Genomic DNA, 14,790 nt, shown 5'->3' with positions numbered 1-14,790 from the left:
ACAGAGCGAGAGAGACACACACACACACAGAGCGAGAGAGACACACACACACACAGAGCGAGAGAGACACACACAGAGCGAGAGAGACACACACAGAGCGAGAGAGACACACACACCGAGAGCGAGAGAGAGAAACACACACAGAGCGAGACACACAAACAGAGCGAGACACACAAACACAGAGCGAGACACACAAACACAGAGCGAGACACACAACCACACAGAGCGAGACACACAACCACACAGAGCGAGACACACAACCACACAGAGCGAGACACACAACCACACAGAGCGAGACACACAACCACACAGAGCGAGACACACAACCACACAGAGCGAGACACACAACCACACAGAGCGAGACACACACACACACACACAGAGCGACACACACACACACACACAGAGCGAGACACACACACACAGACCGAGGCACACACACACAGAGCGAGGCACACACACACAGAGCGAGGCACACACACACAGAGCGAGGCACACACACACACAGAGCGAGACACACACACACACAGAGCGAGACACACACACACACAGAGCGAGACACACACACACACACAGAGCGAGACACACACACACACACACAGAGCGAGACACACACACACACACACAGAGCGAGACACACACACACACACAGAGCGAGACACACACACACACACACAGAGCGAGACACACACACACACACACAGAGCGAGACACACACACACACAGAGCGAGACACACACACACACAGAGCGAGACACACACACACACAGAGCGAGACACACACACACACAGAGCGAGACACACACACAGAGCGAGACACACACACAGAGCGAGACACACACACAGAGCGAGACACACAAACACAGAGTGAGAGAGAAACAAACAGGGCGAGAGAAAGATCGAGGGGGGTGAGAACAAACGAGAGAAAATATTTGCCCCCTTCTCTGGCCCCTTTGCTCTGCAGAAAGCTAACAGGGCATGCAAACATACAGGTAGCGTAAGTCCTTCCTGGACTTCCTGGCGTCTCTCCCACAGCACCAAAAAAACAAATGTTGTTTTCTGCCCACATTATTAGAATGTTTGTGCACATAGCAGAAACCTTCACCCAGGCTTGAGACAATTACTCAAAAGGGGCCAGGGAAGAGCAAGTTTATGCAAAGACACACCGCAATGAAATGTTCATGTTTAAGAGTAGCAGCCTACAGCAGAATAGGTTATTCACAAAAGAAGAACAGACCTCCTCTAATTCAGAAACACTTCAAATTCACCCTGGTCTGGTTTCCACTGCAGCGGAGGACAGTTCATCAGACAAACTTTCACCCAATCAGAAAAGCTGGCTGCCCTGGCAACTTGAGAAGAGAGAGTGCTCGACAGAAGGGGGGGGGGACGAGTCTCCACAAGCCTGCGCCGTTGGCAGGCCTCAATCTCCCGGGCCTCAGTCAGTCAGTCAACCACAGGTTGAGGAAGTGAACGCAGCTGCCACTGGTGTTGTGATACCCTGCAGATTTAGGCTAGCGGGGAACAATCTCTCACCAGTTGAAAGGGTAGGTTTGAACTGCCGACATGACTGTGGCCAGGTCACCGGGCACAGACGACATCCGGAAGAAAAGTATCAGAAAGCGATTGGGTGAAATAGGCAGGTCAGTGTGGCTTATTAGTATACTATGCAGTGTTACATAACAGACTATGTAACATGGGAGTAGCCTTGAGCTTGGAAAAGTGAGACTATGTCCCCCTCTGCAGAGAGAAAAGAGCAACACATGCACTCAATGAGAGCCAATGAAAAGCCTGTTGCTACCCTGGAGGCAAGAATCGAAAAGGGGGAAAAAAAACTCAAACTAAAATAATCATTTGGCGCTTTGTGCAAAATATTTGGTTCAAATGAAGGTTTATAACAATCAAGTAACAATTTCACGGCTCACAATTAGCTTCCGCCATGAAATGATCTGACAGATAATGGACAGAAACATTAACAACATATTTGTTTTTGGGGACAACATCAATTCATTCAAATCATAAAACATTCCCATTATAATCTAACAAAATAACCAACCTTTGCTTAGCCAGTATGGCAAACGTACCAGGGTCATTAAAAAATTAACAAATGGGCAAAGTGGGAGGTGCCTGCAGTCCACTTTAAAAACAGATACAGCTCGCAGGAGTGACACGTATCAAGATCTAGTGGGAGCCACGGTATTAAAATGGGGCTGTGGCATCAGCAGCAATAAGTCCCCTTTGGAACACTGTATTACTCTACGAGCTCTCAACACCAGGATTTCACGACACCCATGCATTTGATTGACATTTTGGCTACTCTGACAAAATCTCTCCCTCGGTCCTTCCCTCTCTCCACATCTAGTCTTTCTCCTTCACTCCTTTCGCTACCTCTCTCTCACAGCACCCACCTCCTCCCTCTCCTTACACCTCCCCTCCCTTCCTCTCCGTCTCTCTAACCTGTGGCTAATCCTGCTGGCAGACATGCTACGCCTCCAGGAAGAAGATTTGCCAATTCAGACTCCAGTCTCTGGAGGCGATCAAGTAATGAAAAGCACATGTGAGCCCTCTCACGCACACAGGGCCCATAAAAACAGGCGTTTTACTGGAATGGAGCAGGGCCAAGCGCAGTATGGTGAAGCATTAAAAAAAGAGAAATTCAATTACAATGTGGATAGATTTTATTGTTGCCCTCAAATTAAGTTCTGTACTTTTTTTGTTTTTGTTCCCGTTGAACAGCGCGTGATTTTAGAGAGGCTTTGTTTGCTGTCGAATGTGATCAGCTCTCATTTTAACGGCTCGATGTCCCTCGTCGCTTGACGGGCTGTGGAAATGCCGTGGAAATGGAATTGCCGAATAAACGCACCCCATCGGTCTGACTTCTTACACATTTCTAAGTCGTTTCTACCTTCACTGCCTGTCATTCTACTTGTCTGCAAGAGGAGCACAAAACAACATACAATTAGCATCTAAACAAAATAATCAGAACAAACCTAAAAAAAACAAACAGGGGAATCAAATGTGTAAAGTAGTCAACCACAGCACTAACAGCACAGAAGACCCAACAGTGTGTGTGTGTGTGTGTGTGTGTGCGCGCACGCGAGAGAAACAGCCGCCATTCGGTACCCATTCACCGCGTATCCATTTATTGTTCTGCCTGCATTGTGCCCAAGTTACTACAATCAGCACTTAGTACAATTCCATTGATTCATCACTGCGCCACAAATCAGTCTACCGTGCAGTCTGTGTGCCTCCCCCCTCCACCAAATGAGTGCCATTACCACCCCGACTACACCGCAGCTGCCATCAGCTCTATTGAGTTCCCACCACATTAGAACACAGTGTCCCATTGGGTCTTTGACTTTAGCGGGGGTATGGCCATCTATCATAGGCTCGAGAAAGAGGAACAGAAAGGCATATTTGAACATGGAGCAGCAGCAGCCCCCACCCCCCCTTCAGAAAGTGGCTCAGTATAGCAGATGTTCACCCGAGCACTAAAGAGGCCCCTGAAAAGGAGAACGCTCTATTATCTCAATCTCCAGCTATGCAGGCAGAGTGTACTCTCCCAGTCGTCACTGTCTCATTCTCCCCCTCTCATTCTTGACTCTCTCTCCCTGGTGGAGCTGCAATGGGACCAACTTTTGTACTATTTACCTTTTTACTGTTAGCAGCTGGATACGAGCTCTCTCTCTAACGCTTCACTCTACTTTAACACTGTGCAGGCGTAGTCTCGGTGTACAAGCTCCCTCTCCTTCTCTCACTCTCTTCATTTTTGTCTGCGTCAAACTCGGCCGCCTTTTCCTCTTGCACTGCATTCACATGCATAAAAGTTTGACCAACTACGCAGTTCCAAAACAGCCAACACAGCACTCATCTTGGGTGCATACATTAAGCATTTCTGTCCAATTCTAGCTAATGATGTATAGTACCAGTCAAAAGTTTGGACACCTACTCAGTCAAGGGTATTTCTTTTTTTGTAATTTTTTTTATTTTTTATTTATTTATTTTTTTAAAAACTATTTTTCACATTGTAGAATAATAGTGAGGACATCAAAACTATGAAATAACACATATGGAATCATGTAGTAACCAAAAAAAAGAATGTAAACAACTCAAAATATATTTTATATTTGAGATTCTTCAAAGTAGCCACCCTTTGCCTTGATGATAGCTTTGCACACTCTTGGCATTCTCTCAACCAGCTTCATGAGGTAGTCACCTGGAATGCATTTCAATTAACAGGTGTGCATTGTTAAAAGTTCATTTGTGGAATGTCTTCCTTCTTAATGCGTTTGAGCCAATCAGTAGTGTTGTGACAAGGTAGGGGTGGTATACAGAAGATAGGACTATTTGGTAAAAGACAAAGTCCATATTATGGCAAGAACAGCTCAAATAAGCAAAGAGAAATGACAGTCCATTGCTTTAAGACATGAAGGTCAGTAAAGCCAGAACATTTCAAGAACTTTGAAAGTTTCTTCAAGTGTAGCTGCAAAAGCCATCAAGCACTATGATGAAACTGGCTCTCATGAGAGTTGCCACAGGAAAGGAAGACCCAGAGTTACCTCTGCTGCAGAGGATAAGTTCATTAGAGTTACCAGCCTCAGAAATCGCAGCTCAAATAAATACTTCAGAGTTCAAGTAACAGACACCTCAACATCAACTGTTCAGAGGAGACTGCGTGAATCAGGCCTTCATTTTATTTAACCTTTCTTAAAAAAAATCTAGGCAAGTGTTATTATTTTACAATAACAGCCTATCCTAGCCAAACCCTAACTATGCTGGTCCAATTGTGTGCCGCCCGATGGGACTCCCAACCGATTGTGATAAAGCACCAATAAGAAGGAGATTTGCTTGGACCAAGAAACATGAGCAATGGACATTAGACCAGTGGAAATCTGTCCTTTAAAAAAATATATTTTTTAGATTTTTGGTTCCAACCGCCATGTCTTTGTGAGACGCAGAGTCGGTGAATGGATGATCTCTGAATGTGTGGTTCCCACCGTGAAGCATGGAGGTGGTGGTGTGATGGTGCTTTGCTGGTGACACTGTGATTTATTTTGAATTCAAGGCACACTTAACCAGCATGGCTACCACAACATTCTGCAGAGATACGCCATCCTATCTGGTTTGCGCTTAGTGGGACTATCATTTGTTTTTCATCAGGACAATGACGACACCTCTAGGCTGTGTAAGGGCTATTTGACCAAGAAGGAGAGTGCTGGAGGGCTGCATGAGATGACCTGGCCTCCACAATCACCCAACCTCAACCCAATTGAGATCGTTTGGGATGAGTTGGACCGCAGAGTGAAGGAAAAGCAGCCAACAAGTGCTCAGTATATGTGGGAACTCCTACAAGACTGTTGGAAAAGCATTCCTCATGAAGCTGGTTGAGAGAATGCCAAGAGTGTGCAAAGGGTGGCTACTTTGAAGAATCTGAAATATATTTTGATTTGTTTAACACTTTTTTTTTTTTGGTGACTACATGATTCCACGTGTGTTATTTCATAGTTGATGTCTTCACTATTATTCTACAATATAGAAAATAGTAAAAATAAAAACTCCTTGAATGAGTAGGTGTCCAAACTTTTGACTGGCACTGTATAAAAACTCTGGACTGCTGACGCTACATATTGGCCATTGAGAAGCTTTGTAGTCACCGGTCAGCCATATTGACACTTCCTAATAAGAGCAGTCCTCTTAACCAGTTAGAGCTCTAGGGGCGCTATTTCATTTTTGGATAAAAAACGTTCCCGTTTTAAGCGCGATATTTTGTCACGAAAAGATGCTCGACTATGCATATTCTTGACAGTTTTGGAAAGAAAACTCTGAAGTTTCAGAATCTGCAAAGATTTTGTCTGTAAGTGCCCCAGAACTCATTCTACAGGCGAAACCAAGATGATGCATCACCCAGGAATTAGCAGAATTTCTGAAGCTCTGTTTTCCATTCTCTCCTTATATGGCTGTGATTGCGCAACGAATGAGCCTACACTTTCTGTCGTTCGCCCAAGGTCTTAGCAGCATTGTGACGTATTTGTAGGCATATCATTGGAAGATTGACCATAAGAGACTACATTTTCAAAGTGTCCGCCTGGTGTCCTGCGTCGAATTCGGTGCGCAATTGCCAGCTGCTTCTACTTTACCATTTGATTCAGGGGAGAAAGCATGTGTCCAAGAACGATGTATCAATGAAGAGATATGTGAAAAACACCTTGATGATTGATTCTAAACAACGTTTGCCATGTTTTCAGTCGATATTATGGAGTTAATTTGGAAAAAAGTTTGCGTTTTGAGGACTGAATTTATGGATTTTTTTTGGTAGCCAAATGTGATGTATAAAACGGAGCTATTTCTAATACACAAGGAATCTTTTTGGAAAAACTGAGCATCTGCTATCTAACTGAGAGTATCCTCATTGAAAACATCAGAAGTTCTTCAAAGGTAAATGATTTTATTTGAAGGCTTTTATGTTTTTGTTAATGTTGCGTGCTGGATGCTAATGCTAACGCTAAATGCTAACGCGAAATGCTAACTCTAGCTAGCTACTTTTACACAAATTATTGTTTTCCTATGGTTGAGAAGCATATTTTGAAAATCTGAGATGACAGTGTTGTTTACAAAAGGCTAAGCTTGAGAGATGGCATATTTATTTCATTTTATTTGCGATTTTCATAAATAGTTAACGTTGTGTTATGCTAATGAGCTTGCTGATAGATTTACACAATCCTGGATACAGGGGTTTTTTCATAGCTAAACGTGACGCAGAAAACGGAGCGATTTGTCCTAAACAAATAATCTTTCAGGAAAAACTGAACATTTGCTATCTGAGAGTCTCCTCATTGAAAACATCTGAAGTTCTTCAAAGGTAAATGATTTTTTTGAATGCTTTTCTGTTTTTTTGTGTAAATGTTGCCAGCTGAATGCTAATGCTAAATGCTACGTTAGCCATCAATACTGTTACACAAATGCTTGTTTTGCAATGGTTGAGAAGCATATTTTGAAAATCTGAGATGACAGTGTTGTTAACAAAAGGCTAAGCTTGAGAGCTAGCATATTTATTTCATTTCATTTGCGATTTTCATGAATAGTTAACGTTGCGTTATGGTAATGAGCTTGAGTCTGTATTCACGAACCCGGATCCGGGATGGGGAGATCAGAAAGGTTAATGGAATTCTACAGTATTTAAATTTAAAATGTTTCAAGGGCAGAATTACATGTATTGAAGTATTGTTTGTTGTAGTGCGGACAGTAACATCGGTAAAAAAATAAATTCACATTTTAAAAAACACAAGGAAAATGGCATGAGGGTGTCTAATATAATACATTTTCAAACAGAAAACGTAGACAATGAATGCGTTTCAAGAGCTTCCAAAATTGTAAATTTTTTACACAATTGATAAGTACCAAGATGGCTATGCGGTGGCTTCAATACCACCCCCCCACCACCGTCCGTCATCCAGGGTTTATACACTTCATCGGTCTGGAACACTCTACAGAGACAGCATATACGGATCGGAGCAAGGCTGGCTTGCGTGCCGTTTTTAACCAGATAGCTAGCAAGCTGCTAGCGGAGTAACCTACAGCCTACTGGCAGGCCCAAAACGAAGTAACGCAAATCCAACCTAAAAACGTCAAATTACATGCACGTGAAGCCGGAAATAGGCTTTAGAAAAAGGGGGGGGGGGGGGGGGGCGAAGGCACAAAGGCTAAGAGAAAAGATGAGGTGACTTTACGTCTGATAAACATTCAAGTCAACATAAAGGTGTTAGAAATAAAATGCTACCGTTCCAACAGGAGACTAGAGCAACATTTCAGTTACCTCCATTCCCTTCACGTTACAGTCGCATGAGAGAGAGAAAGTCTCCAAAGACTGACAAATATGTAGGCCTATGTTGGTAAGCGTCTGGGAAATGTAACAGCGACAAAGATTTCCTTGAGCAAGACGGAGCACGTAGCCTACGTGCCTTGTTGAGGCTGATAAAAGCCAGAGTGAATCATACGCGTTGAACTAAACCCTTAGGGCCTCTTTTACACTAGACTAGTGTAACGACACATACTATCTCCATGATACATATTTTTGCAGTGTACAGAGACAGATCGAGATCACATACCCCCCCCCTCGAGTGGTACAATGTGAAGACAATGGCTCTCCAAAGCCACACGTTCCTGCAAGAATTACCTTAATACCAGTGACAGCATTTTTGTTCTGATAGCCAAATTGGAAATTAAAGGCTTTTCAAAACGTACGCACGTTTGTGAATCGTTGCATTAATCAAGTGTGCAACACTATGTTCAACGAGGCTTAAATGATAAGCTCTTGTATAGTTTGAAAACAAACAAAACCTTATTTTGTTTGTCTGTATAGGTGGTGCGGCAGGTAGCCTAGTATAGGTGGTGCGGCAGGTAGCCTAGACTTTCGGTTGCTAGATCAAATCCCCGAGCTCACAAGGTAAAAATCTGTCATCCTGCCCACGAACAAGACTGTTAAACTCACTGTTCCTAGGCCGTCATTCTAAATAAGAATTTGTTCTTAACTGACTTGCCTAGTTAAATAAAAGGTACAAAATAAAAATGTAAAAGTTGCATACCGTTTTGTCACGAAAGCTACAACTTTAGAGGCATAAAAAAAAAACGGCCTCAACACCAGGATCAACCACTATTTAAATGTGTTAAGGGTGGAGCCTTCCAGCCAAAAAGAGTGAATGGAAGTTGTGAACTGAAAGTGACGCTTTCTTCATCTCAGTGGTTTTTAGGCTCAGAGTTCCTCTTTGCTGGCTGGCTACATGCCTCAGTTGAGAGGCCCAGGAAAGGAGCAGCAGCACGCTGGTGTTTTAAAAAGCCTTGGAGCTGGAATGCTTCCCCAAGCCCAGTCCAGAGCCCCCCCCCCCCCCTGCTCTCTCCACATCTGCTGCTCTGAAGTAAACCCCTGTGGCTCAGTGAGAGCACAGGCCTCTTTCCAAGCCTCCACTCTCCTCCCTTTTGCCCCCTTTCTCCCCCATCCGGGGCTGACTCCAGGAACATTATCAAAACATTAAAAAGAGGAGTAGGGTGAGAGAGAAGAAAGCTGAAGCACTGGAGGAAAGGGAGAGAGAGCGGATCTGCCAGATCCCCCAGTGTCAGGCAATAAATCACAAACACTCTGAAGCAACAAGACTCTCACTCCCGCCCAGAGCCCTCCTCAGAACCTCTCCCCCTTAGCCAACCCAGGCACCCAAGCCCCTCTCCTCTGCCCCCCAGCCCGCCTTCAGCTCTGATCACTCAGCTCACCAACAGCTTTCCCCAGCTTTCAGCCCCTTCCCTCCAGCCCCTCATCTTGCTCCCAGCATCAAGCGCTCTCTGCCTCTCCCCCCCCTTTCCGTAACTGGGTCACAGAGACTTTCTTCTCCTAGTGCTACATTCACACTTGCTCTGGGCTCAGCGCTGCCACTCAACCGTTCAACACATGCCCCTTCATATGGCTCCTCGCTCACCCTGCTATCCCCAGCTAAAGAATTTCACAATCACACCACAAAGAACAAGGAATGGAAACCTGGCAAACAGAGCCTGTTTTATAGGTGAGCAGAGGACTACCAAAGACAAAGAGCCCGCATATAGGATACGGTGTCCTTAAGTGGCCATATAGAATTGTGTCGGTTTTGACCGAAATAGCCTGGGTTGTTTGTTTTATAATAGCTCACTTGTTATTTTTTACGACGGTAGATAAATGATGTATCATTGTAAAAAAGAACAAGACAATGGTGTGATATGTAATCTCGCTGACACAAGGCTTTTCCACAACACAAAAATTACTCAAGTTATCTTTTGTGAATGGAATATCAAAACTCCCCCCTAGAGAGATTTTTCTTTAAACAGGCAACAACAAAAATCTCCCTAAAAATATGCCCAATGCAAACAGACAAGCTTCCAGATCAGATCTGGGCCATATAATGCCCATGTAGATTAGTCAGCAGAATATAAACTATATACAGTGCCTTCGGAAGTATTCAGACCACTTGACATTCCACATTTTGTTACGTTACAGCCTCATTCTAAAATTGATTAAATATCCCCCCCCCCCCCCCTCAATCTAAACACAACGCACCATAATGACAAAAGAAAAACAGGTTTTCAGAAATTTTTGCTGACTTATAAAAAATAACTACAGAAATATCACATTTACATACAGTATCAGTCAAATGTTTGGACAAACCTACTCAGTTGTGTTGTGACACCAAGTCCATATTATGGAAAGAACAGCTCAAATAAGCAAAGAGAAACGACAGTCCATCATTACTTTAAGACATGAAGGTCAGACAATATGGAACATTTCAAGAACTTTGAAAGTTTCTTCAAGTGCAGTCGCAAAAACCATCAAGCACTATGATGAAACTGGCTATCATGAGGACCGCCACAGGAAAGGAAGACCCAGAGTTACCTCTGCTGCAGAGGACAAGTTCACTAGAGTTACCAGCCTCAGAAATTGCAGCCCAAATAAATGCTTCACAGAGTAAGTACCAGACAGTAGAATGGCCTCACTGAAAAGCTCATCGACTTTCAACGTGGCACCATCATAGGATGACAACTTTCCAACAAGCCAGTTTGTCAAATGTTTGCCCTTCCAGAACTGCCCCCGTTAACTGTGAGTGTTGTTGTTGTGAAGTGGAAACGTCTAGGAGCCACAACGGCTCACCGCGAATTGATAGGCCACAGAAGCTCACAGAACAGGACTACCGAGTGCTGAAGCGTGTAAAAATAATCTGTAATCATTTGCAACACTCACTACTGAGTTCCAAACTGCCTCTGGAAGCAACGTCGGCACAATAACTGTTTGTCGGGAGATTCATGAAAAGGGTTTCCATGGGCAAGCAGCCGCACACAAGCCTAAGATCACCATGCACAATGCCAAGCTTCGGCTGAGTGGTGTAAAGTTCACCGCCATTGGATTCTGGAGCAGTAGAAACGTGTTCTCAGGAGTGATGAATCACACTTCACCATCTGGCTGTCCAACCGTCAAATCTGGGTTTGGCGGATGCCAGGACAACGCTACTTGCCCCAATGCATAGTGCCACTATAAAGTTTGGTGGAGGAGGAATAATGGTCTGGCTGTTTTTCCAGGTTCAGACTCAGCCCCTTAGTTCCAGTGAAGGGAAATCTTAAAGCTACAGCATACAGTGACTTTCTAGACGATTCTGTGCTTCCAACTGTGGCAACAGTTTAGGGAAAGCCCTTCCTGTTTCAGCACGACAATGCCCCCGTGCACAAAGCGAGGTCCATACAGAAATGGTTTGTCAAGATCGGTATGGAAGCACTTGACTGACCTGCACAGAGCCCTGACCTCAACCCCATCTTTGGGATGAATTGGAACGCAGACTGCGAGCCAGGCCTAAACTCCCAACATCAGCGACCAACCTCAACAATTCTCATGGCTGAATGTAAGCAAGTTCCTGCAGCAATGTTTCAACTAGAGGTCGACGAATTAATCGGAATGGCCGATTAATTAGGGCCGGAAATCAGTATTTTTGGGCACTGATTTTGCAGATGAAAAAAAAAATGTATCCCTTTATTTAACTAGGCAAATCAGTTAAGAACACATTCTTATTTTACGGCCTAGGAACAATGGGTTAACTGCCTTGTTCAGGGGCAGAACGACTGATTTTCACCTTGTCAGCTCGGGGGACAACCTTACGTTTAACGAGTCCAACTCTCTAACCACCTGCCTCTCATTGCACTCCACAAGGAGCCTGCCTGTTACGCGAATGCAGTAGAAGCCAAGGTAAATTGCTAGCTAGCATTAAACTTATCTTATAAAAAAAACATCATTCATAATCACTAGTTATCTACACATGGTTGATGATATTACTAGTTTATCTAGCGTGTCCTGCGTTGCATATAATCAATGCAACACTGGGGGAGGATTTAACAAAAGCTCATTTGCGAAAAAAAAAACTATTGTTGGACAACTGTACCCAACCATAAACACCAATGCCTTTCTTAAAATCAATACACAGAAGTATATATTTTTAAACCTGCATATTTAGCTCAAAGAAATCCAGGTTAGCAGGCCATATTAACCAGGTGAAATTGTGTCATTTCTCTTGCGTTCATTGCACACAGAGTCAGGGTATGTGCAACAGTTTGGGCAGCCTGGCTCATTGCGAACTAATTTGCCAGAATTTTACGTAATTATGACTTAACATTGAAGGTTGTGTAATGTAACAAGAATATTTAGACTTAGGGATGCCACCCGTTAGATAAAATACAGAACGGTTCCGTATTTCACTGAAATAATGAACGTTTTGTTTTCGAAATGATAGTTTCCGGATTCGACCATATTAATGACCCAAGGCTCGTATTTCTGTGTGTTATTATGTTATAATTAAGTCTATGATTTGATAGAGCAGTCTGACGGAGTGATGGTAGACAGCAGGCACTTTCGTGCTATTTATGACTTAAAAGCCTATCAGCCTAATGGTTGTGTAACGATGTGAAATGGCTAGCTAGTTAGCGGGGTGTGCGCTAAAAGCGTTTCAAACAACACTCGTTCTGAGACTTGAAGTAGTTATTCCCCTTGCTTTGCAAGGGCCGCGGCTTTTGTGGAGCGATGGGTAACGCTGCTTCGAGTGTGGCTGTTGCCGATGTGTTACTGGTTCGAGCCCAGATAGGAGCGATGAGAGGGACGGAAGCTATACTGTCACACTGGCAATACTATAGTGCCTATAAGAACATCCAATTATCAAAGGTATATGAAATACAAATGGTATAGAGAGAAATAGTCCTACAAGTCTCATGTTAAAAGGAACCACCAACTTTCATATGTTCTCATGTTCTGAGCAAGGAACTCAAACATTAGCTTTTTTACATGGCACATATTGCATTTTTACTTCTCCAACACTTTTGCATTATTTAAAACAAATTGAAAATTTGTAATTATTTATTTGAGGCTAAATAGATTTTTATTGATGTATTATATTATATTAAGTTTAAATAAGTGTTTATTCAGTATTGTTGTAATTGTCATTATTACAAATAAATAAATAAAATACATTTTTTTAAAGAAGAATCGGCTGATTAATCGGTATTGGATTTATTGGTCCTACAATAATCGGTATCGGCGTTGAAAAATCATAATCGGTCGACCTCTAGTTTCAACATCTAGATGAAAGCATTCCCAGAAGAGAGGAATGCTGTTATAGCAGCAAAGGGAGGACCAATTCCATACTAATGCCCATGGTTATGGAATGAGATGTTCAAAGAGGTGTCCGCATACTTTTGGTTATGTAGTGTAGAATGACGGGTGCAAAAACATGACTTTGTGCCCAAAGGGAAATTGAATTTGATCTCTTTTCAATGCAGGCCTAGAGGAGTAACAAAAGAGAAGTGCTCCAGAGGTCCAATTGGTGGGCTGGTACCAGGTGCTGCGCAGCAACACAATGCGCTGGGCGCTGGACCAGAGCCAAGCACCATTGTCCTCCGGCCCTGGTTAGCATTCAGTGGGGCTACTGTGAGCACTCCCACTTGTTATCAAGGCTGACATTGTAGTCCCACCATATAAATCGTCTTTCTCTGGTAGCGTTTGATGCTGGGCCAAAGTAACCACATGGACCAAACTGCAAGGGCAAGTACAAATGAGTTAACAAACAAAAAAATAAAAGCAAACAATGTCAACTGACTTGCTTGACCCTAGGCCTATTTCTTTCGAAATAAAGAAAGAGTCGAGACAATGGCTCCCTTGCAAACATTGGCACATGGTCCGCTTACTACAACGATTGGAATAGCCTAGGAATCAACATTCCCAAACAGATTTCCGTTGGAAACACAAACCACCTGATTGAAAAAATATATAATCAAACTCAACCATTTATCCTTTCCAGTGATGAAAACATGGATGTCTCAATGTATGGTGGGTTATGCAAAATGGGGCAATTTTTTTTTGCACCTTTATCTCCTGAATGTTTTGGCATTCTGGTCCAAATAATAACTTTGACCACTTCTTCCATGGGCAAACATGTAAGGAAAGTTGTTTAAATCAAACAGAATGCTATAAAAAGGTGAATTCAAAATGGATTTACCCGTAGCCTACTTATCCATGGTCTTCAACATGAACTGACAAGCTGCTACTACTAGAAATGGTTTGCTTAAATCTTTTAACCTGAGTACTACAACAAAAACAGTAGCTAAATGGCATGGAAGTCCTGTTCTGATTAAAATCATTGAGGGAAATTAGAGTTCAATCAAGAGGCATTCAACCATGGTTTGGTTAGCTAGATAGCTAACGTTAGCATAACTACCTAGCTACTGTACTTCTATGCTAATTAAGTTTGATGTTACTACAGAAAAACCTGGGAATATGTTTATGGTTAAATTTTCTTGAAGTTTTCCTTCAAAATTGCTGCTCAAACCTGCATGCATAGCGTAGCGAGAGAGAGAGACAGCACTACTCTGCTGCTTGCTGAGAAAGCACAGTGTCAGCAGAGCGTGTTGTGCTTAAAAGGGTCTGTGCAGAAAAGCGAGCGCTTAAAAGGGTTTGTGCGGCGAAGAAATGGAGATGCCATTAATAAATATTGTAAAAAAATGTCACACGTACTCTGATGTCCAAACTTGTGAAACATGTGAACTTGTGAAACAGACGTCTATGACGTTCTGCATTTCTGTATAGTACAGATCACGGACAACTGATGTTAATATAATTCAGCTACCTGGTGATAATCCACTTCACTTACTGTAGTTACATTTTTTCTAACTCAAGATGTCTTATCATAGCTAACACCCCATTATTTCTGCAGACATCAGACTTAACTTGGGGTGGATATTTAACCTCTA

General features: G+C 43.0%; 1 protein-coding gene and 1 long non-coding RNA gene across 2 annotated transcripts in view; one reads left to right on the top strand and one right to left on the bottom strand.

The window, feature by feature from the left end:
- The window catches only part of LOC110509692 (phosphatidylinositol 3-kinase regulatory subunit alpha), a 42,579-nt gene that overhangs the window by 23,579 nt on the left and 4,210 nt on the right, over positions 1-14,790 (bottom strand). The gene's annotated exons all lie outside the window — the stretch shown is intronic.
- The window catches only part of LOC149970431 (uncharacterized), a 123,796-nt gene continuing 115,299 nt past the window's right edge, over positions 6,294-14,790 (top strand). Inside the window, exons 1-2 of the long non-coding RNA XR_016493356.1 lie at positions 6,294-6,432; positions 6,795-6,856. This is a non-coding gene — a long non-coding RNA (uncharacterized LOC149970431). The remainder of the gene's footprint in view (positions 6,433-6,794; positions 6,857-14,790) is intronic.

The sequence above is a fragment of the Oncorhynchus mykiss genome, chromosome 29 (assembly GCF_057628025.1).
Source record: "Oncorhynchus mykiss isolate SJ-2025 chromosome 29, ASM5762802v1, whole genome shotgun sequence".
Classification (NCBI taxonomy): domain Eukaryota; kingdom Metazoa; phylum Chordata; class Actinopteri; order Salmoniformes; family Salmonidae; genus Oncorhynchus; species Oncorhynchus mykiss.
Note: the sequence above shows the minus strand (reverse complement) of the source record. Positions and strands in the feature narration are given on the sequence as shown.